The 21,853-nt window shown below is 33.4% G+C and overlaps 1 long non-coding RNA gene across 2 annotated transcripts; it reads left to right on the forward strand.

The window, feature by feature from the left end:
- The first annotated feature begins 945 nt into the window (after positions 1–945).
- On the forward strand, positions 946–21,020 carry LOC110468098 (uncharacterized). 2 transcript variants are annotated; one of them, XR_014953631.1, is made up of 5 exons: positions 946–5,458; positions 6,801–6,933; positions 7,522–7,615; positions 10,826–10,900; positions 17,242–21,020. It is a non-coding gene; the product is annotated as an uncharacterized LOC110468098 (long non-coding RNA). The 2 variants fall into 2 exon arrangements; XR_013339750.2 differs by lacking the exon at positions 6,801–6,933.
- The last annotated feature ends 833 nt before the right edge of the window (positions 21,021–21,853 follow it).

Consider the following 21,853-nt stretch of genomic DNA (forward strand, 5'->3'; position numbering starts at 1 on the left):
TCTCTTAAAGCTGCCTTTGCTGTGCCACAAGTGAGTACCTAAGGATAAAACCCAGTATTATTTCTAAAATCTTGACCCATATATTTTACATGTTTCTGTTTAATAAATCAGCCTACTGACTTTGAGAGTGGTGTAAGGAAGAGAATTCTGAAGTTGGAAAGTATGACCTTCTATTGATTTCACTATTAACTTAATGTTCAGAATTAAACATCTCTGCTATTTTGGGGATCTAAGCATCAAAAAGCTATTAAATCTCATCCCAATTTCCCACATAAATTTTACACACTGAGATGATTTCAAGAAGAAATATTATAAATATCTTAAATTATGACTGATTTGATTATTTAAATTATGATGGAAGATATATTTCACTGATATATATGTTAAAGAAAAATAGATTGATTTTGTAAGTTTTAACATGCTGCACCGAATATATTCAGAAGAATTATAGGATTGATTGGGAAAACAGAACTATGAGGCTTAGTCTAGTTTACTTATTTTTATTGAAGATAATAGCTTTTTCTTATGGATTCAATTAGGAGGGGCATTGTTGTTTATTAGAATAGTTATTAAATATAATATTGGCATACAGGTTTCATGCATGCCACAAAATGTTTTCTTTTACCTCTCTTTCATCAAATCTCTCTTCCTGATACTATTTTCCTTATGTAGGGAATATATATATATATATATATATATATATATATATATATATATATATATATAAATTAGTACATCAGAAGACACTTGAAATGTCTGATAAAATAGTGCCTTAGGCAACTGTTTGGTGATTTGTTATTGTGATTTTTTTATGAATTAAAAAAAAAAGGGTTGTTTTTTCTGGTTATATTATATACATACATACATACATACATAAATACATACATACATATATATATATATATATATATATACAATATATATATACATATATATATACACACACGCACACAAGACACCCACTAATCACCTTGATTCTCCTTCAGTTTGGTTTCATATTCAAACCTATCAGTAACTTGGGCCAACAAGGGCATAGATCTCTTTCTCCCTCTGCTAGATTAATTGATTTGCTAGAAAATTCCTGAGCTTTAATCAACTTTCTGGCCCCTTACCGACCATTGTCTCGTTGCCTGCTTGACCCATTCCTAGCAAAATGAAACTTTAAACTATCCTTTCACTGGAGTTATACACCTTTTCTGCTTTTTTATAATCTATATTTTTACTTTTCTTCTTCTTTTTTTTTTTTTTTTCATTTTCTTAGATCTGTTCTTATTTGAGATCTCATTCCTGGTAAATAAAAATATCTCTAGGTATTATGACTGAAAGTTTCATTTGCTCTCACATGCAGACTCTGCATGAATAATCACTCACTGTATTTAGCTCAAAGAAAAGAGTTTGTTGATGGAAAAATTTCCTGGAATATGGCAAATAAGTTTTGAGTATTGTTCACAAGAGACATTCACATGTTTTGTTCACTAAATGTTAATATAAAGTAAACCCTTAAGCACTTAATGGAGCCATGATCTCTTTTCTCCTGAGTTGCATTGCATCCTCATAACTAGTTTACCTTAGATTTTTATTCTTATCTTTCCCTTCCTTAGACAGAGAATTGGAAATATCATTCCCCAAATCAGAAGAGAACAGCATAATTTATTTCTGTTTTTCTCCTAAGATATTAAAGTTGAAAGCTTGAAATCCAAAAGGCTGACAAAGGTTTCAGCATTTGATCTTCTCATGTTAGCCAGCCACATCCTTTAATCACTTTTGCTTTAGATTACAGCTCTAGTAGTGCTGTTGTTCCTTAGGTCTGTCATGAATTTAGACTTGACATACCACAGTTATGAGACTTGAGTTATGTCTGAACCTTGCAGTTATGATACCTCTTGAGAAACAAATGTAGAGCAAAATCTCATTAGAATCAGTGATTTCTTTTACTGTTTCTGAAATGCCTCTTGTACTGATGAAAGCAATCAGTGCCTGAAACTTGGTAAGTTTCACAGGGGTTTTTTGGCTATCTTTTTGTCAGAATATCAATTATGGCATAAGTTATGGCAGTTTTGAAGCGTAAAACTGGTGCATTTGAAAATACAGGATAATATGTATAAAACATAGGAAAAATACTGGATAAGCAAACCCAGCAGATATTTTTGTTGTAGCATGAATAACTTGCATTTACTTTATCACTGTAGCCTGCTTAGGAAAAAGGTAGAAAATCTCTGATTGTACCAGTGCATGACAGAACAACTAATGAAGGAAGTACCACACATTGAAAATCTACTTATTACATGGCTGAGTGATCTTGGAAGCAAAGGAAAACAGCAAGTAGACAGAATAATACAACACAGACAAGATTGACAGTGTACTGATTTCTGCTGTTTTTAATGTACTTGCCACTTTGATTAGCTCTTCTATTGTGATGATGGCCTCTTGAGAAGTCAATTCAGTTATGTATGTTTATGCCAGGTTTTAGAAGACCCTTCCAGACATACTTTTACCTGGCAAAAAACAGATCTTCTCTGAAAAGGAACAAGATCCTTAAGCAGTAGCTTCAGCAGGAAAACAAAAAAAAAAAAAAAAAAAAAGCAGAGGGAAATAAAAATGACTTTATCTATTTATGTGATTGGGAATAATTCTGACCCACTTATCTACTGGCAACAAGTCTCAATTCAGGATTGAATAAGAAAATTAAAACTACATCTCAATAGACAATAGTTTTCAAACCACTTCTGCCAAAGAAATAATGCAGATCAGGATATCTTTCTCCAGTTTCTCCTTCACAGACAATAGATGAATTTAATTTCAGGCAGGAATTCCCTGATGCGGAACATGGAAGTTACACAGAAAATGAATTGAACCTGGTAAAAATGCAGAGTGGTTTTACAACTGTATTGATTTCCAAGGAAAGGTGGTGAAAGAAGTGATGGTAACTTTTATTAGATAAACAGAAAGGACTAATCTCCCACTTTAAAAATATCGGTGTTCACTTTCGGAGATGGCATTATCATATAGGAAATCTTTAGATATTCTGTTCTGTTTTGAAAGGTTATCGTTTGCTATTAAATTTTGTGAGTTGCTTAGAACAGGTTTTATATGGAAAAATGGAATTTATTGCATCCCACATGGTAAATTTCCTTGAAACAGTGGCAATTTTTTATGAAATGTCATTGAAAGTTAGATTTATTGAAAAAACTCAAAAAAACTAATCTTAACTGGCAGCTGCTGAGCCTAGTTGAGTATTTAGTATACTGCATAAACTATTCCATAGACATGGAAAAAGGATGTATAATCATGTTAGTTAAATTAGGAATTCATTAAAAAAGAGCAAGGTACATCTATTAGTTTACCAGGATGCAGGGATGTGAAAAATCACTATCAGAGCTGTTCACTATTCTATTTTGGCTGCATAATTTATATCTCTAAAAAGTGGCTCTGATAATTTTCAATGCCATTCATCTAATTTTCATTTCTTAACATTTACAATGCAACAGGTTTACACTTGTGTTGGCACTTCATTTCATGCTAAATAGTTTAAAAACACATTCAGTATAGTAATTCCATTGTTTTAATCTCTGTTCATCATTGTTCCTTTCCTCTATTTCAAGTAAAATAATAAAATTATATCTGTCTGCCACAAGATTATTTTTCTTTAAGTTCAAATATCTGAAACAAATGTAATTACCAATAATTCATTCAAATTTAAATTCCATGTTTATATTCTGAAATAGCTAATACACTGATATTTTCAAGCCAAAGTATTGTAGACACTACTCTTTTACAAAAATTGCAAGTAAAATATTCAGTTGCACACATTATCTCTGCCATACAACAGTGCCATATCCAAGTGTAATGTAAATCTCACTTGTTTCATTGGTGCTTTAACATATGTATGAGCTATATACATGTACACACATGCCTTAGAGAGTTAGTAGCATTCTGGTTTCCAAATGTATTTTTCCTGTTCAATTGATCTTTTATTTATAAGTATTTTCCTCTGATAATATTTTTACAGAGTTTTCCTCTCACTGATGATTTTTTCCTGAAGCATTGGAAAGGAAAAAAAATTTGAGACTATAAATTTTCACGTTTAGTGGTTTTCTCACTGCAGTCTTCTGCTGATTGGATGTCTGTCATCAAAGCCTACCCCTTATGACTGACTGTACTGTAATTGATCCTAGGAAAAAGAAACTTTATGTACTGTGTTTGACATTTTTAATGAGTGCTCTCATAATGTAGAATAAAAAACCTATACATTAATTACTTTATTAAATATATACTATGGTTTGGAAAACAGTGGTTTATAATCGTGTTTGGGACCATTTCACTGCCTTTTCTTGGGGATGAAATATTAAACTCAAAAGCTTTCAAGTGAAGATGAAACTTAAATAAATCAACACCATTTCTGTATGGAATTCTAAATGCAGTATTTCCTCAATATATAGATAAGGCACTGAGGATGATGCACCATCTCTGCAAGATTCAGCTCTGTCTTGACTTGAAAACTGTGTCAATGTATTTAATGTATAAGTAACATCTCTACATTACATTAAAAAAAAAAGATTCCTTCTACATCCAAACTACATCCATTAGTTCTTTATTTCTTTATTACACTATAAAATGGTTCTGAGATTATCAGATTCAAATAGTTTGGTTACAGCATGTGAAGTACAGTTTATTTTCACAATGAATTACTGTGTTAATTTAAAAAAATGATGTTAAGTACTTCTTTTTAAGCCATGAAGTAGACACCATTGAAGACTCATGAAGAGTTAATAGACAATCTATTGTTCACAGACTGCTTAAGTCAGCAATTGAATATTTTGATGTTAATGTAATTTCTGTACTTCATGCTGTAGGAATGTTTTAATTTGATTAATATTTCTTTAATTGAAGAAGAACAATAGTGAATGAGATTTTTTTAGGATAGGAGTCTTGTTTTCTTTCCAAGTTTGAGTTGTTTCCCATAGAAATTGCAAAAGAACCAGCCAGTCTGCTGGCCTATCAAGCATAAAAGGTTTAATTGTCTCTTCTGGCCATGTTGGCATAGTGGACGGAAAACCTGCTGCTCTGGGAAAAGAGCCTGTGGCAGGGCAGGATACTGCTCCACTGAATTGTTTTTTTGTTTTATCCTGCCTGACCCTTTTCTCTCCTCTGTTAAGACCCTGTGAAAAAAAAAAAGGAGAGGAAGAAGGCAATCAAAGCAAAGACATCAAGAGTTTAGCAGTTCTCTGTGAAAATGTCCCAGATCTTCAGAGGTTCATAGATCAGCTGCATCTGACTTTATTGGAGAGCTTTACTTTTAACATCAAGGTGATCAAGACAGTTAGGTGTCAGGTGTTTGTGGGTTTTTTTCTGACATGCTAGTACTGCACTGTACTTTACTGGGAATTTTTAACTGTGGAGAAAATGTCAAATAAGATTACCTTCAAGACACACAAAAATGGGTCTCAGCTACTCTGAGGTAAGCTGTGCTTGCAGATATTTTTATAGTATGGTTTGATGATTATAGGTAACATGAAGTACGGATTACATCTTCAACAGAAGACAAGTGATGTCCTACTTTTTTCCAGAATAAATAGTTTTGAAATAAATAAGAAGAGAGCATACAAAGGGATTCAAGGAAAAGAGCTTTAAAATTAGAATGTATTTTTATTTCAAATCTATTAATTCCTTTCAACATAAGTTATGTAAGACATGCCTTTCAAAGGCATGAAAAACTACAGGTTGCTTCTCAAAAAACCAGAAGTGCAAACAGATAGAAAGTTGTTATAAAACAACAACAACAACAAAAACCAAAACTAAACAAAAAACTCAATAAAAACACATTCAAATGGAGTGCTGTAGTTAAAAACTTTTTCGGGAGTTATTGGGGAAAAAAAAATCTTATTTCCCTAAATTTTACTCATTTTATCTGAAAATAAATACACGTTGAGATAGATCATAATTACAAGATAAAAGTGATTTTTTCCAGGAAAATCCTTTCAAAAAATATTTGCAGCACAACACTATCTTTTTTTATACTCCCTGAATTTTTCTTATAGAAAAAACAAGATGAGAAAGAAATTGAGAGACAGACATAAAAAAGAATGTCACATTAGTATTTATTTCTTTTATTTCTTTCTGCTTGATGTAGAAACTATGATAATTTATTTCATGAGTTTATCTCTATATCAGAATTTCTCTATAATATGTTGTGCATACACAAAAGCAAAACTCATAGGACACAAGTTGTTTGAAGATAGAGTATGCTTTGAATTTTCCATATAAATTTCACAAATTAAAGGAGAAGGACGGTCCTGGGTATTTTGTTTTTCTTAAACTATAGATTCCCTCTCACTTATCTTAAAAAAGAATTTACTTTGTAGAAACATTGAAAACTTTGAAACAAAATGAAATATTCTGAAATGTTAAACATTTGCTCAGTAGCCAGTATACTACCTACCCCATAACTGATTGCTATGATTGATTCTACTTAAGTAGAATTTCGCAGCCAACAAATGTTATGTTTGCCACAGAAATGGCATATATTCAATTACTTTTCTAAAATGACTGGAGGCATATACCAAAGCAAGGTGGTGTTGTACACTCTAATGAAATGAAAGATATTGAGACACTAAAATTCATACAAGTAGCTTAGATATTAAATAGAAAACATACTGGAGATACTAATACCATAATAATGTATTAATTTTTATTGCTAGGAGGTATAACTGAGATTACATACTCTCACCTTCTGTGTGACGTGTAAGTCACTGCGGATAAACACTACTTGACACACCATATTCTCATACTTTACCTTCCAGTTGTTTTCTAGACCTCATTTGAAAGTGCATTTGTATCATCTAAGGACACCAGAAACTATGTAATGATGTGAGGAAAGGACCTGCAAGCCATGGAATGAAGAAAATATCTTTGCAGGAGCAGTGTTTCTTGCAGGTCAAGAAAAGTTATTATTCCCTGCTATTTGGTGGCTGTGAGTCTGCTTTTGGAATACTGTGTCCAATTTTTATTCCCTGGTGCAAGAACTATAATGATGTGTTGGAATGGGTATGTCAAAGACCTATCACAATGATTACGAGTATGGAACACAAAATAAGTTTAAGAGGCTGATACCTGAGTTTGTGCAGTGTTAAGATCAGGCTTAGGAAAATATTAATGAAGTTTTATGCAGAGAAGACAGATAGACTCTTCTTGGAGTTGTGTAGTGATACACAAGAAGCTCTGGAGGACAGAAATTTCCTCTGATTAGGAAAAATAAATCAGATACCAGGGTAAAGTTTTTCACCACTAGAATAACCAAAAACTGAGACAGTCTCCCATAGAGGCTGGGAATGGAATCTCCATCCCTGAGGGTGAGGTATTTTAAACTCAAGCTTCTTAACCTTGATCTCTTTGATGCTGCTTGAAGTGAGGTCTTGGACTAAATGACTTTTAGAAATTCTTTCTAAATTATTCCATGATTGTGAGATACAAAAACCTAAGTGTCTAAATTAAGGAAAAAAGTGTCCATGTATTTTTTCCTAGATCTCTGGAGGGTCAAGAAAATGCAGTCTAGCTGCCCCAAATGGCTTTCTGGAGAATTAAGTATGTCTCCTGGGGAAATAAAGGAACACTACTGGTAAGTGCATTTCCTTAAGCTGGGAGCAGAGATTTTCCCGTGCTCACTAAAGGAAGGATAGTGTGAAAAGGATTTTTTTTCCTACTAGTTTCCAATTCTCAGTCTTTGTGCCCATTATTTAAGAGCTTTATTTGGTATGAATATAGCTACTGTGTGGATGAGTGAGAAAATGAATGGAATATGGGAAGCATATGGGGTATAGAACATATGATATACAGGAGAGGAAGCAGTCTATAAGGGTGGATGTTTGGATTTTAGAATCTCCTTTTCTCTAGTTGCATAAGGTTTGGTATGAAACTTGTCAAATTCACCAAAAAAATCACACACTGCACATATTTTTTTCTCTTACTGTGGGAGTAAATCATCAGATAACATCAGATTTTTTGTTTTTCAATTCTACAAGACTGTTTTGTATCACAAATTATTGGTTGTTGATTTTATTTTTTATTTCACGGAGAATATTCTATTGAGGTACTAAAGGAAGTTAGACGGAATCACAAAAGGGCAACAAAAATGTAGTTTAATTCAGAGTTATGTTATGAAAAGAGTCCTGGCCATGTTTTCAAAAGTATTTCAAACCATTGCAATAAATGTTATGTATACACAGTCTAATTAACAGATTAAACTTCCTGATACATAATTAATTTTACCATAACAAATGATGGACAGATATAAGAAATGAGAGACCATAAAAAGAAAAGGGACTATATAGAATCTCACAAAGCACCTAAAAATTTTTCTCTTGCTTTTTTTCCTTACAAATATTGCAACTAGGAACAGAAGAACTAAACTATTGTTTGGCATACTGCCACCTAATGAGAGGGAAAATCACTGACCCTAAATAGGCTGAAAGGTAGCACTTCATTGACTATGGGAATCTTATCATTGGGATCATATCATTGTTTCATCCTTTAGAACTCAGCACTCCAAACACTTTCCTTTTCTCTGGACTTTCCTGATTTCCCCTATTCAATCAGGATAATTTATTTAAACTGAACTGAAGAAGTAGTGTGATTTCAAATATTTCATAAGCTTTGAGCTGTACAGCACACCTTACACAGCAGAGTCCTGGTAGGATCTTACTTCATGAAACCTCAGTTATATCACAGTAGCCAGTCACATTTGTAAGCTATCCAAAGTAAAATGAGATGAACAAAGCAAACTAAAATTAGTAATAGTGTGTTTCTTGTCTGTGACAATACATAAAATAAGCAATGCATGATGATGGACAATTCCTAGTTTTTCCTCTTACTTCAACTAATAAAGAAATAAAAACATTTTATCAGTAACACTGAACTCTGTCCTAGTCCCTGTCCCTGTCTGTGTGGGAAGGAAACAGAACATTTTTACCCACAGATCTTTTTTTTTTTTTTTTTTTTCCTCCAAGACCTAGACAAAATGGCAGTGACAGAAGGCTACTGCTCCCTGGCAGAGCTTTATTGAATTACAACAAAGAGAGTAGAGTGTGGACAGGGGCTGGAAACAGGCCGCTGATTCAATGGAGACAAAGAGATACTGGATGCAATTCTCACAGGGAAAGCTCTCCTAAAGGCACCAGACAATTTTTTTCCAAAGCAAGAAGTCCACCCGTTGAACCTCACCTATTTCATAGCCATTCACCTGTTGATCCTTCCACCACCTCAATGAAAAAATTTTTGAGATTATCAATATGTTAAAAATCACAAAATATTGATTAAAAGCTTTTTCATGCAATTAGTGATTTGAACTTAATGTACAACAATATAAGTTTACTTATTGGCTACGGTGGAAAGTAAATCCAAAATTGTTCCATACTGTTTGATAGAGAAAAAAATGTGAATCCCTTAGGTGATGCCACCTATTGAGTGAAGCTCCTACAAGACTAATCTCTACATTCCTTTTTTGGGATTTTAAAATAATAAATGTGCATGCTCAGAAATAGATTTCTTTCATTTCACTCAGACTATGCTTAAGAACATGTGAGGTTTATCTCATATCTTGCTAGAGTGTTTGCCTGTTCTTTTCCATAGTTTAGTTTAATTTATGGCAAATTCACTAATTAAGATTGTAAATAGAAAAGTATTTTGTTTGCTGATATTTGTCAGTGGTAAAGTCAAAAATGAAAATATTTGCTTTACAAGATGAGATTTCACTCTCATAAAGTAAAATTTATCAGAGTGCATTTTTGTATAATAAACACTTAGAATTTCTCAAATTGGTAATTTTTAAGTATTGTAAGTGTTCTACCATGGATTTCCTGCTATTTTTCCCTAACACTTACGGCCACAGAGTCTCTTAAGAAAATAAGTGAGACTAATAAATTAAGAGATTATAAAGGAAAATAATGTGATCATCTGCTTGAAATTAGCAGAGACATATGCCATGCTCCATGGGTGGTTGTTTTGCACCCAAAAAAACTCAGGTATTCCATGCAACCAATCATCCTATGCTTCAATTTCCTTATATATATTATAAAATAGGCTAGTGAGTTGATTTTTTTTTGTAACTTCTGATGCAATCCTCTTGGTTTATATTTGTACCTCAGTCCATAAAATTGTACTCAAGTATGCCTCAAACTGAAATATATTTTTGGGGGCACTAAGATCTGTTTCTTGCCTTTTGTTTATTCTTTTGTCACATAGCATTTTCTGTACCTGAAAGGACCGCAAAGCCAAAATGCAGCATTAAGAGCTAATCATAAAAAATGCAATGTTTCAGAAAAATCTCCACATCTATGGAGTCATCACCACAGTAAGAAGGGAAGTACTGCTGGTTGATAGCATATAATTGTACTTCCTTAATGAGTAAAGTTAGCTACCTAATTCTTACCTAGCACAGCTATTACAAAGTCATATTACTACTGCTGATTATGATTGATACATTTATAGCAGTAAAAAGAATATGAACAAAATACAGACCTAAACACTAATACAAAATTGTTCATACAGTTTATTGTAAGGAAATCCCTTTGGCTGTGGGAGTAGCCAAATTAGCTGCATTGTGTCAAAAAATTTATCAGTTTTATTTTGGGTACATTAGTGCTGAAAATCTGATTCTTACAATCAGTTTGCAGGCAGTCACTTAGTGTTTTTTTTATTGGGTTTTTTTTTGTTTTTTTTTTTTTTTCCTTGGTAGTTCAGTAAAAAAGTGAACTGTATGGAGAAATTTGTTACTATTTTGGTAATGGCTCAAAACTTAGTCTTTAACCTATTCTATTTATTTAATTAATAGACAATATTACTTTCAGAGATATTGATAGAAAGCTTCCAACAGGAAACTTGAAAGAAAAAACCTATTACCTATAAGGTAGGATTCATTTTTTCCTATTTATATACTTTGAATATCCAAAAAAAAAAATGTCATCGATACGTTATTCATCAGGTTTTTGGTTGGAGAAAATTTAATTCATGTTGTCTCACAGAAATTGAAGACATTGAAGTGATATGTATTACTGCAATATTATTTTTTAGCTGTTTCTACTGCACTTCACTCTCCCTCTCTCCTATTTTCTGATCCTGTTCATATACCCTAGAAATTAGTACAAAACATTATTCTGTCTCTAGGATAAAAACATTTTCTTTTTGGTGCTCTAAATCTCCCCTTCAGGCCAAGGAGGGAGTTAAATCTAAATCTCTTTCTGACTGGATGATTTAGCCACTAATCTCCTTTGTTTAAAATAGTGCACAATAGTGGCCACAGCTTTTCTTCTGCATGTGCTGTTTTCTAAAAAGCAGTTTCTACTGTAAGAAAATGCATATTTTGACTTTCATTTGGCATGCTTTCCACACCAATTTTGGTGTATCACAGCCCTCTGTCTTGCAGCCTCAACCACGAGTAGTTTTAAGATAAGTGCTAGACTGCAATAAATGTGAATGGCCTTAACTGTGCAATAAACACAAAATTCTGGAATCTGATAAAATAGAGGCCTTTTAATCTAAGTTTATCTAAAAAATTAGGCAAATGGTCTTAAACAAAAATTGTCTGTATTGCTTTTAGATTTTTACATACCTGTCTTCAAAGAAATTCACTTGGTGAATAGCTAAGTAAAATGTGCAAATATTAGATGGTTAAATTAAATTACATCAGTCCCATTCCTTTGGAAAAAAAAAAAAAATCAGAGAAGTGTCTATTAGCTCCAGATGTACTGGGTTGTTCATGGATTATAGTTTTGAACTCTAGGTTTCAATTCTGTCCAGAACCTGCTTTGTTTGATTAGTAGCACTGTCACTAAATGATAGACAAGCATTTAGTAGTGCTTACAGAATGAGATGTTTGAAGTTTCCTCACCCTTTTTGCACAAAACTGTATTAGTACAGCAAGTCAGGAATCCAGGTTTGACCTAAGAGTATTCAAAGCTACAGCTTTCATTATGAAAGTCTCGACCTGCTTTGTGAATCTCTTGTTCTGTGCAGAAGGAAATGAGCAATATGGAAGCTGAGACAGAAATTAATATTGTCCATGTCTACAATGCACAATATTAAAGTATGGGACTCAAGTCTCTAATTATTTCTATTTTTTGGTGACTGAATAATAAAAATACATAAGCAATTTAAACAATAGAAACCAGGGCCCTCTTGGTTGAGAGTTTTACTAATAGAATTTGCTCTCTTTTCTTTACTTTCCCTAATCTCACAATACGTTCATTATAATTTTGAAAGCAGTGTGACAGGAAAGATGGAGAATTCATCAGCTTGATGAGAAAAATTTACAAATTAGTGATGAAAATTTCTATTCTGCTTGAAATTTTTTTTCTCTCACAGCCTGCCGACTAGCAGTCTTTATCCTCTTAGACAGCTCCAAGTATTCTTTGGTTTAGAGGCAATTGATTACAATAATTGTATTAAACATTTTTTGGGGTGTGTTAGGCATACTAAGAACACAGTAGAGAAAGCTTACTGCTGGGTAACTTACAAAACTTTAAGAGTCGTAGTAGCAATGGATTGGGTTCTAAGATGTTTATCTTTTCTCAAATGCCAGCATCTTGGGCATGACCTGTGGCAAAAAAATAAGCAATTAAGACAAGTTTATAAGTGAAAATTGTATTCCTATGTACCGGAGAGGAATAGATTATAGGTTAATTTTGGTTCTTTGGTTTACCCCTTAGTTCTAAGTGTGTTAAGCTTGAATAAAACTTAGTGCAGGTACTGAGGCTGTTCTTCTTGACATAATATATCACTTGGATCTTCATATAAAACTGAACTTTATGCCTTTTACATTTGCATACAGAACTGGTTTGGGACATTAGTTTTTCTGTGTAAATAGACTTCAATATATTCAGTATATTGTCAATATACGTCCAAATATTGAAGAGTAAAATGAACTACATAATTAAAATTCATTTCATTTACTCTTTAAAATGTCATTAATGATCTTCCGTTGCAATGTTCCAGTATTCCATATATTCCCTAATAATATACTAGCTGTGTGTACAGTAACTGGCAAAATAGTCTACTTGCGTACCTGCTGATAAGCCTTAGTAGATGACAATTAAAATGGATTGTTTACACTGGAAATTTAAAGGTGACAAATTTTGGTAGATATTTCAGCTGGCCTAATACCAAAAAGAAAAAAATTCAAATTCATTCAGGAAAGTAGTGATCACAATAGACACCATATAACAAGTTAACTAAACAAACCTATTTCAAAAAATAATTTAAAGTATGAAAAATATTTTTGTAGCATTTTCCTACTTGCTTTCTAAAAGAAAATGGAAAAAGAAAAGGAAAAATTGATAAATCTTAAAAACTATTCTCTGGAGTAGTTTCATATCCATCTCTAGAGATGTTCTACTTCTTGCTTTATCCTTTAATCTTTTTCTGTGAACAGCTGTACATTTAAGTCTCTCCTGAATTTTTACCAAGGAACAAATTTCAATGGTATTTTGATATTTATTTAATGACTCTGGAAGGTTTTCTCAGTCTTTTCTGGAACTGCACCTTCCTTCTGAACTCATACTACAATTTAATCTATAAAGGTAAAGTAAGTGTCTTTTTATTATTTTCCTTCTTTGAAAACTACATCTCAGTAATCTCAGGTTATCAATGCCCAGCCCAAGAAATATCAGTGATAGCCACCACTATACCATGTCCTGTTTTTTGGCGATTGGGTTGGTCAAACAACCTAAAGATTAACCTTTAGTCAGTCCATGCTAATTACCTCTGAAAACCTTCTTCTTATTCATGTGGATAAAGATGCCCTTCAGAATGAATATATTCTGTAGGAATAGATGAGACAGTTCCTGTGATATTTTTAATCATTCTTCAAATTTTGGAGAGTTTTGAAGCTTAGAGCTCCTATTTTGGAGGTGGAAAGTCTCTATAATCTCAATGATTTTAGACAAGACTTGAGACCCTGTTTAGGAGAACAAAACACATTATTTTAATTTGCATTTATAATGAGTAAAGAAGTATTGAAAGGAAAAGTCCCACTAAACTATGCCATATATCTGAAAAACTAGTTTTCTCCAACTCTTTCTAGGAATAATGGAGCAGAATTTTAACAAAAATATATTGTCCATATATCCTTGGAAGTTTAATTGTATGGAAGGTGAAAATGAAATTGAGAGTAAATAACAATAGCTTCTTAACATTTCTTTCTTTATTTTTTAAAGGAATTTGTAGTAAAAGAGTTGAAAACAAAATTTGCAATAAAATCTCCTTTTGTTAATTGATTATTTTCTGCTGAAAAATAGGAAGAACTTTCACTTCCTCCTCTGAATGAAAGTTCCATGACAGATAACAAACCATTCAGTGTAAATTCACCACTAATATAAACATTTTTATTCAAGCTTCTTTTCTGAGAAATCCATAGAATCTGCTACATAGCCAAAGGTACCTGATAGTGTTGTTTAAAAGTGTCTTGTATTAAGACACAAAACAAACAGTAGTGATAAAATACTTGGGACCTTAATGTCATGTTTTGACTGAAATTACTGTAAACTCACATATGCTTCCCATATGTTGCATGATGTATATTTATATAGGAATATAGGCAGACAGGAAGCTTTATGCTGTGCCAATGGTGCTCATTATCAGAGTTATACCCCTGGAATACATGACAGTTTTTGTTCACTGTATTAATGGATATTAAGGTTATAAATCACAGCTCACAGTCACAGATATATGTACTGTGTCTGCATGAATCTTTGGCCTAGAAGGCATAAGTACTAAAAATAGCATGACCTAAAATAATTGTAGATGGAAGACATGTTTGCTAGAGTTTAATCTACTCACCCAATTTTCTGCTATTTAAAGTCTAATTAATGCAAGGAACTTATTGTAAGCTCACTAAACCTGCTAAATCAGATGAAATTGATAAAACAGTGAGCCAGACAAAAAAAAGCAAGTAAAATGGAAAAGGATTGCCCATCAAGTGCTGATGTACAGTATGAAAAATTAAGATATGTGGTCCTTCAGAAAGAGTTCACAATTTTTGAACCCAGCAATTCCATCACTAGCTTGGAATTAGCTGGAATGCTCTCATTGAAGGATTTGTGATCAGTGGCTGAATGTCCAAATGGAGAACCAATGATGAGTGCCATTACTCAGGGGTCAGTATGGGGATTGGCACTATTAAAATCTTTGTTGGTGACATTGACAGTAGGATTGAGTGCATGCTCAGCAAGTTTGCAAGACAAAACCAAGCTGTGTGGTGCAGTCAACATGCTGGAGGGAAGGGATGACATCCAGAGGGACACTGGCAGGCTTGAGAGTTTGGCCTGTGCATATCTCAGGAAACTGAACAAGGCAAATAGAAATACAGACTACGGAGAAAAGACTAAGAGCAGCCCTTAGGAGAAGGATTTGAGGGTGTTGGTGAATGAGAAGCTCAACATGGAAATGTGAAATGTGAAAATGTGCACTTGCAGCCTGGAACTTGGGGTGGATTAAGAGAAGCTTGTCCAGCAGATTGACAGAAGTGATTCTGCCCATATACTATAATCTCATGAAGTTCCCAATGTGAGAAGGACATGAACCTGTTGGAGCATGTCCAGAGGTGGCCACAAACCAGATCAGAACTGATGCACTTCTCCTATGAAGACAGGCTGAGAGAGTTAGGGCTGTTCAGTGTGGAGAAGAAAGGGCTTCAGAAAGACCTTAGAGCAGCCTTCCAGTATGTGAAGGAGACTGACAGGAAAGTTGGAAAGGGTCTTTACAATGATCTGTACATGTAGTACAAAGGGGTAATGGATTCAAACTGAAAGAAAGTAGATTTAGACTAGATATTGGGGAGAAATTCTTTACTGGAATGTGTTCAAGGTCAGGTTGCATGGGGCATTGAGCAAGCTGGTCCAGTGGGAGGTATCCCTATCCATGATGGGGGATTGGAACTAGATGACCTTTAAGGTCCCCTCCAATTTATAAATATTAATGTGGTAATATAAGATATGCACTGTGTGAAGCTAAAAAATGAGAATACATTAGAAACAAAGTGAATTATATTAGAATGCTAATTATTCAAATAAACAAGGTGTCCTGGGCTCCTTATATATTCTTATGTAGCATCCCATGAGCTCTCCCAGACTGGTCAATTCCCAAGTCCTAGGCCCTGGCAAGGGCAGTAACTACTTACCATAGAGTCAGTCCTCCTGGGGGGAAAAGCAGACTCCCAAATGAACTTCTGTGTCAACTTCCCCTGTGTAACTTCCCCTGGTTTCTCCTTTCCCTGTCCCCTCACTGGATTGGTATCTCTGGTGGCCGCCCCCTTTCCCTGGAGACCAAACCCCTCTGCCCAGCCCTTAGCTCTGCCCCCCACTCCTTCCCCTTCTTAATCTGTCTCTTCCATGTCTTGGCTTCTTTTGCCTTGCTGGGTTCCCTTCAGCCACATGTGACATCCTCCTCTGGAGTAAAACCCTGCAAAAAGAGCCTTTCTTGCCTCTATTGCTGAGCCAGCTGCAGTGAGTGTTGAGTGAGGGTCTGCCTGCATTGCCTGAAGGTTATCTCAGCTTGCTTTTCTACAGGAAAGGCTTGTGGGGAACAGGTTGTAGGCAGCAGCAACCACTACTCCAACACCTGCATTTTTATTCTTCTATAAGTCAGATTTTATACTATTGTTAAGTTTTTTTGAGGTGACTTAAATGTGAAAACTGTGAAGGAGGAACACTAAGACAATGAAACAAAGTGGCAGCATAATACTTCTCAAGTAAGATTACACAGTCTTTTGATAAGAATCAGAATATTGTGTTCCAGTCTGCTAAGAGCAATTTTTTTCTACTTATTGCAGCATTTGAAACAGCATGGAGAAATTCAGCAGAGTATATATCAGGGGTGCAAAACATGAACAGAGCTTTGAAAAAATTATGTATCTAAGAGGAAGACAAATTACAAGACACTTGAAAAAATATTACTTTAAAAATTTGTATTTTTAAAATAATTTTTAAAAATATTCAGGTAATAAACCATACCAACTGTAACTGATACTTTTAAATTCCAAGACAGTGGAAAATAAGACATGATTCAAGTCTTATAAGGTATAAATCTCAAACCAGGATGTCTTTATTTTTGGGGATGTATGAGCAATTCAAATAAATTACTAAATTATTAATTATTCCTACCTCGTAGAAAGTAGTCTTACCATGATATGAATCTGCATCCCCAGCTCCAATGCACTTAGTAGAATTATGTTTTGTTTGTTTTCCTGTATCACAGAATCAGAGAATCACAGAATGGATCAGGATGGAAGGGACTGCAGTGGGTCAAGCTCTCCAACCTCCCTGCTCAAGTAGGGTCATCCTAGAACACATGGCACAGGATTGTTTCCGGATACTTCTTGAATATCTCCAGTAAGGGAGACTCCATAACCTCAACCAGTTCTCAATCCATCCCACTGTCCATTAATCTGCACCACAATTCTTGATTTGGCCTGTGAGGATTTCATGAAAGAATCTCACTTTCTCTCTTTTTTTTTAATGATTGAATGTTTTAATGTTTGAGTTAAATTTATAACATATATTTAAGCTTTGACAAAGATTTGACAAAGCAAAATAATAGATTGTGAAATTACAATTATCATGACATGTGCTCCTGGGACAAAGAGGAAATGTTGAATAAGGAATGTCTCCTATGCAAAGAAGTTCTTTTAAAATTAAACAAAGCAACAATTTTAATACTTTTCTTATTCAGTGTATCAATGTATATAAAAATCTTTAACAATAAAGTTAACTTTCTTGTCTTCTTTCATACAAGCCCTGCCTTTTGCCACTGTGCTTTGAGAGCAGTAGAAGTACCTGCAATTACCATCTCATAGCCTCATGGAATTTTGTGTCCTTTTTCTTTAAAAATAAAGAAAATTAAGCTCTAAAATTACATTTTTATCCAGACTAATTCCATCTTTCTCCATTAACTTGTTCATATGAAATTTAAGGAATTCTAGAGTGAATGGGACAGACTACAGTGCTAAAAACATTTCTGCCTTTGCCAATCAAGATTTTGTGAGTACAAGATTCCTCAGCTCATGGAAAGTCAAAATCCATTTTTAAGGGTTTTCAGTTTCATGAGATTTATAAACACAAACATAAAAATTGAGACAATGTAAGTAAACTGCAACTAACTGGAAACACACTATAGGCTTTGCAGAGGTAAAGTACAAAGATAACCTGCTTCATAAGCAAATTTATGAAACTCCTAGAGAAGGCTTCAGCTAGCAGAACCATAGGTTCAAAACAAAATGCAGAATGTTTATATAAGCAAATTGCATTAATAGGATAGTTGTGTTAAATGAGTTGCTTTTATCAGGAGAAAAAAAGCTAATAGAACTGGAGAGATGATTTAAATTTGTAGTGATAATTTAACAAGATTAATATGTACTTTTCTATTTTAGAAGAAAGCTCTGAGAAGTATAATTGATTAAAGTGCATTTGATTCAGATACTGTAATGTGACTAGAAGCTAAATTATTTTTTAAAGTACTCAGAACATTGCAGAACACTTGTAGCATAGTGTAAAATTTTCCTCACTTGATGTTTGCTGTCATAGGCCCAAGAACATTTCTCAATTTTATAGTTACAGAGATTTCCTGGATAATAGTTCCAATAGAAGAGAGATGAGTCTAAAAGAGTTCCCCAGTGCATCTGTGGAAAATGATCATAACTGTTTTGGGATGAGTGCTCATATGAAACCCTGAGGCTGTTCAGATTAGAACATTTGAAAATAGGGTAATTATTCAAGATGACTAGTTGATTATTGTGTTATTTTTCTTATTTTTCACATACTTTTTTTTAAATTGGTTTCAATTCAAGATTGATATCTCAACTGAGGTACGTTTATGAGGGCAAAGTATTTAAAATCACACAATCCTTAATGGCAGTTTAATCAAGGAGAAGCTCAGATGAAATGTTGTGGGCACCTTGCTTGTATTCCTTCAGTCCTAATATTTTCATTGTAAAGAGAATTTTCTTTGCCTAGAACCTTTTCAATTACCATGGCCAGAAAAAGCCCTTAGCAGTCTAAATATCTTCCATATACTCCTGAAATAAACCTTTCACTGTAATTTCACCAAAAATCAACTCTGTGAATTCCAAGATCCTGCTAGAATGAAAAATAAATTGCAGTTTGTAGATAGAGTTGGGACATTTGTTGCTCTTCATGTAACAATGTTATTGTAATTAACTTGTGATGCCACTCATTGCAACCATGGCACAGTTCTAGTTTATGGCAACGAGCTGTGTTGACCAAAATCAGGATTCAGTAATCTAAATGTAAGTTGTTTAAGATATTTGAGAGACTCTACTGTTCCTTTTATATCTCTAATTGCTACAAAATAGTGTAGTTTCTCTAAAAAGGTCTTATGCTATATTTACCTATTCCAGAACTTTAATGCCAATGTGTCCCATTATGACATAATCCATATACATACTGTCAAGGGGATAAAAGTCCCCTTGTTTTAATCTGGTTTCTGAAAAAAAATAGCATCTATTATCTGAGTTATAAATTATTATTTATTATAGGAATTTGAAAACAAGATATAAAGAAAATATTATATGTTGCTTGGTTTAATTTTTCCTATTAAGTCTAAGAAATGATGTTGATTTGTTAGTGTTCAACCCATTAATGTGAAGACCTATGTAGCTTTACCTACCAAGAGGTATTATATGAAGAGAAGACATAAAAATAGCTTAAGGTCATATACAGTTTTCTGGGGAAAAAATGCAATGGTAACATTAAAAGAAAAATTACAATCTTCTAACAAGGACATCTTATTACACAATTTTCCACTAAAACCACTTCCAAACGTGATTCATTATGTAGTTCACTAATGGCATTTCAGACCCTCAAAAATGTTAGGAACTTCAACATTGAGTTCATATGAGTTTTGAACTCAAGAGAAAGAGGCTCCTCACAGCTTGAGGTCATTAATTTGCAAGCTATTTGTCAGTTGCACAGTAAGCAGATGGAATGTGCTCATCAGAGTACAATTTAAATGTGAAATAAATTAAAATAAAGAAAATTTAAAATTATGTGATCAAGCTGGGACGACATCCAAATACTTCTAAGCATGAGAATTAAATAGATTGGAAGCTGATAAGGAAAAGAAAAAAAAAGGCAATATACCAAATGAAATCACTTTAAAAAGAAATCAATCTTATATCTTTATTTTGTGAGCTCTTTGGTAGAAAGTTCTATCTGATGACTTAGTTTAGGGAAGGAAAAGGCCTTCAGTCATGAAAAGTAGCTTCAAGATGTAATCCTGTAAGAAACAATACATAGTCTAACTTTTTTTCTTTTTTGGTGACTTTTTAAGCTTGATATTTTAACTCTGAATCAAGAGTACAGATTACAATATGCTGTCTACATTGGACAAAAGATTAGCTAGCTTTATAAAATTGATTTAAACATTTGTGACACTGAAACTTATATGAAAGCAGTTCTCCAGTCTTTTTCTGAATTTTTCTGATTTAAAATACAAGACAGTATCATGATCCAATACTCCTATGTAAACTGAATTATAACAAAATCATGAGCATTAATCCTTTCAGTACTCAAGCATTTAATACTTCTCAGGACTGATATGTAGAAGCTAAAGTATTTCTGGTAGTTCTCTTTCTTTTGACAGCTTCTGTTTATCGTTTGTTGTCTCAGATAATAGTAGGAGAGGGTATAATGAAATATTGGAATACATACTAATAATGCTATAAGTAAGGATTTATATTTTCTATTTTTTGTTGCAATATGTAAGATTATTTATAGTCTGTGCATTCCTGTATATGTGAGTACACATACATGTGTCAGTCTGTATGTGTTTAGGTAGATATTTTATACACTCCTGCGGGTAGATTATATTCTTCTGTTATTTGTACTGTAATGTATCTTTCTTAAACAAAATATTAGATATAATTCATGCTTTATCTCCGAAATTCAAATTTTTGATCATGTGATTTAAAGGAAAAAAATCCTAACATTAAAATAAAGTTCTTTCATTCTTCTTGGTTACATTTTGTTTTGTTTTTCAAATCTATGTTATTATTCACAACACTAAACATCTAGCTGAACTTGAAAACAATGGCAATTTTTCTTTGCAGTGTGTCATTAAGATATTACACCTGAATTTATTCACTCATCAAAAGTAAAAAATGTAATTTTTATTAAAGTCAGAATCAGCTTTGGGATTGAATCTTTCTTGATTGGTTGGAACTTTGTAAAAGTTTATATGGGTGCTGAAATTAGATCTAATTTATCCAGTTTGATGTATCTCCCCAGTCACATTTACAAAGATGGAAATATGTTAAATGAGTTACACAGATGAAGAAAAAATATGTCCCTTAAGCAATTCCCCTTGATGTATATAATTAAGTATCTTGTTAGAGACAAGTCCAGTGATTTTCTTCTGCTAAAACAATATTTTCTCCTAATTTATTCTAATTAAGCAGATTGTCATGAGGTCACTTATTTGGCTGTTCATCATTCTTTGAAGATCTTTGTATGAACCAAACACAAAGTGGCACAATTATTTCTGTCAAAGCCAAAGCTTTCTACTTCAATATTAAATGTATTGAAGCTATTCTTTTCTATTTCCATTATTTCAGCAGAAAAATCCCTGAGCTAATCATATCAAGTGTTGACTAATTTAGATAGTGAACTGTATGGCACAGACTGTAGAGGAGGGAATATGATGTGTGTAGCACAGAAAATCCTCACTAACAAAACAGAAGAAACTGCTGCATAAAACACCCCTTCCCAAGATGTCACCTTTTGTCTGGGATACTCTCATGCCTCCAGCCCTCAGCCCCAGGTCCACAGAAGGGATGTTGTTTCAGGCGGTGATT

The sequence above is a fragment of the Lonchura striata genome, chromosome 3, assembly GCF_050655825.1.
Source record: "Lonchura striata isolate lonStrDom1 chromosome 3, ASM5065582v1, whole genome shotgun sequence".
Classification (NCBI taxonomy): domain Eukaryota; kingdom Metazoa; phylum Chordata; class Aves; order Passeriformes; family Estrildidae; genus Lonchura; species Lonchura striata.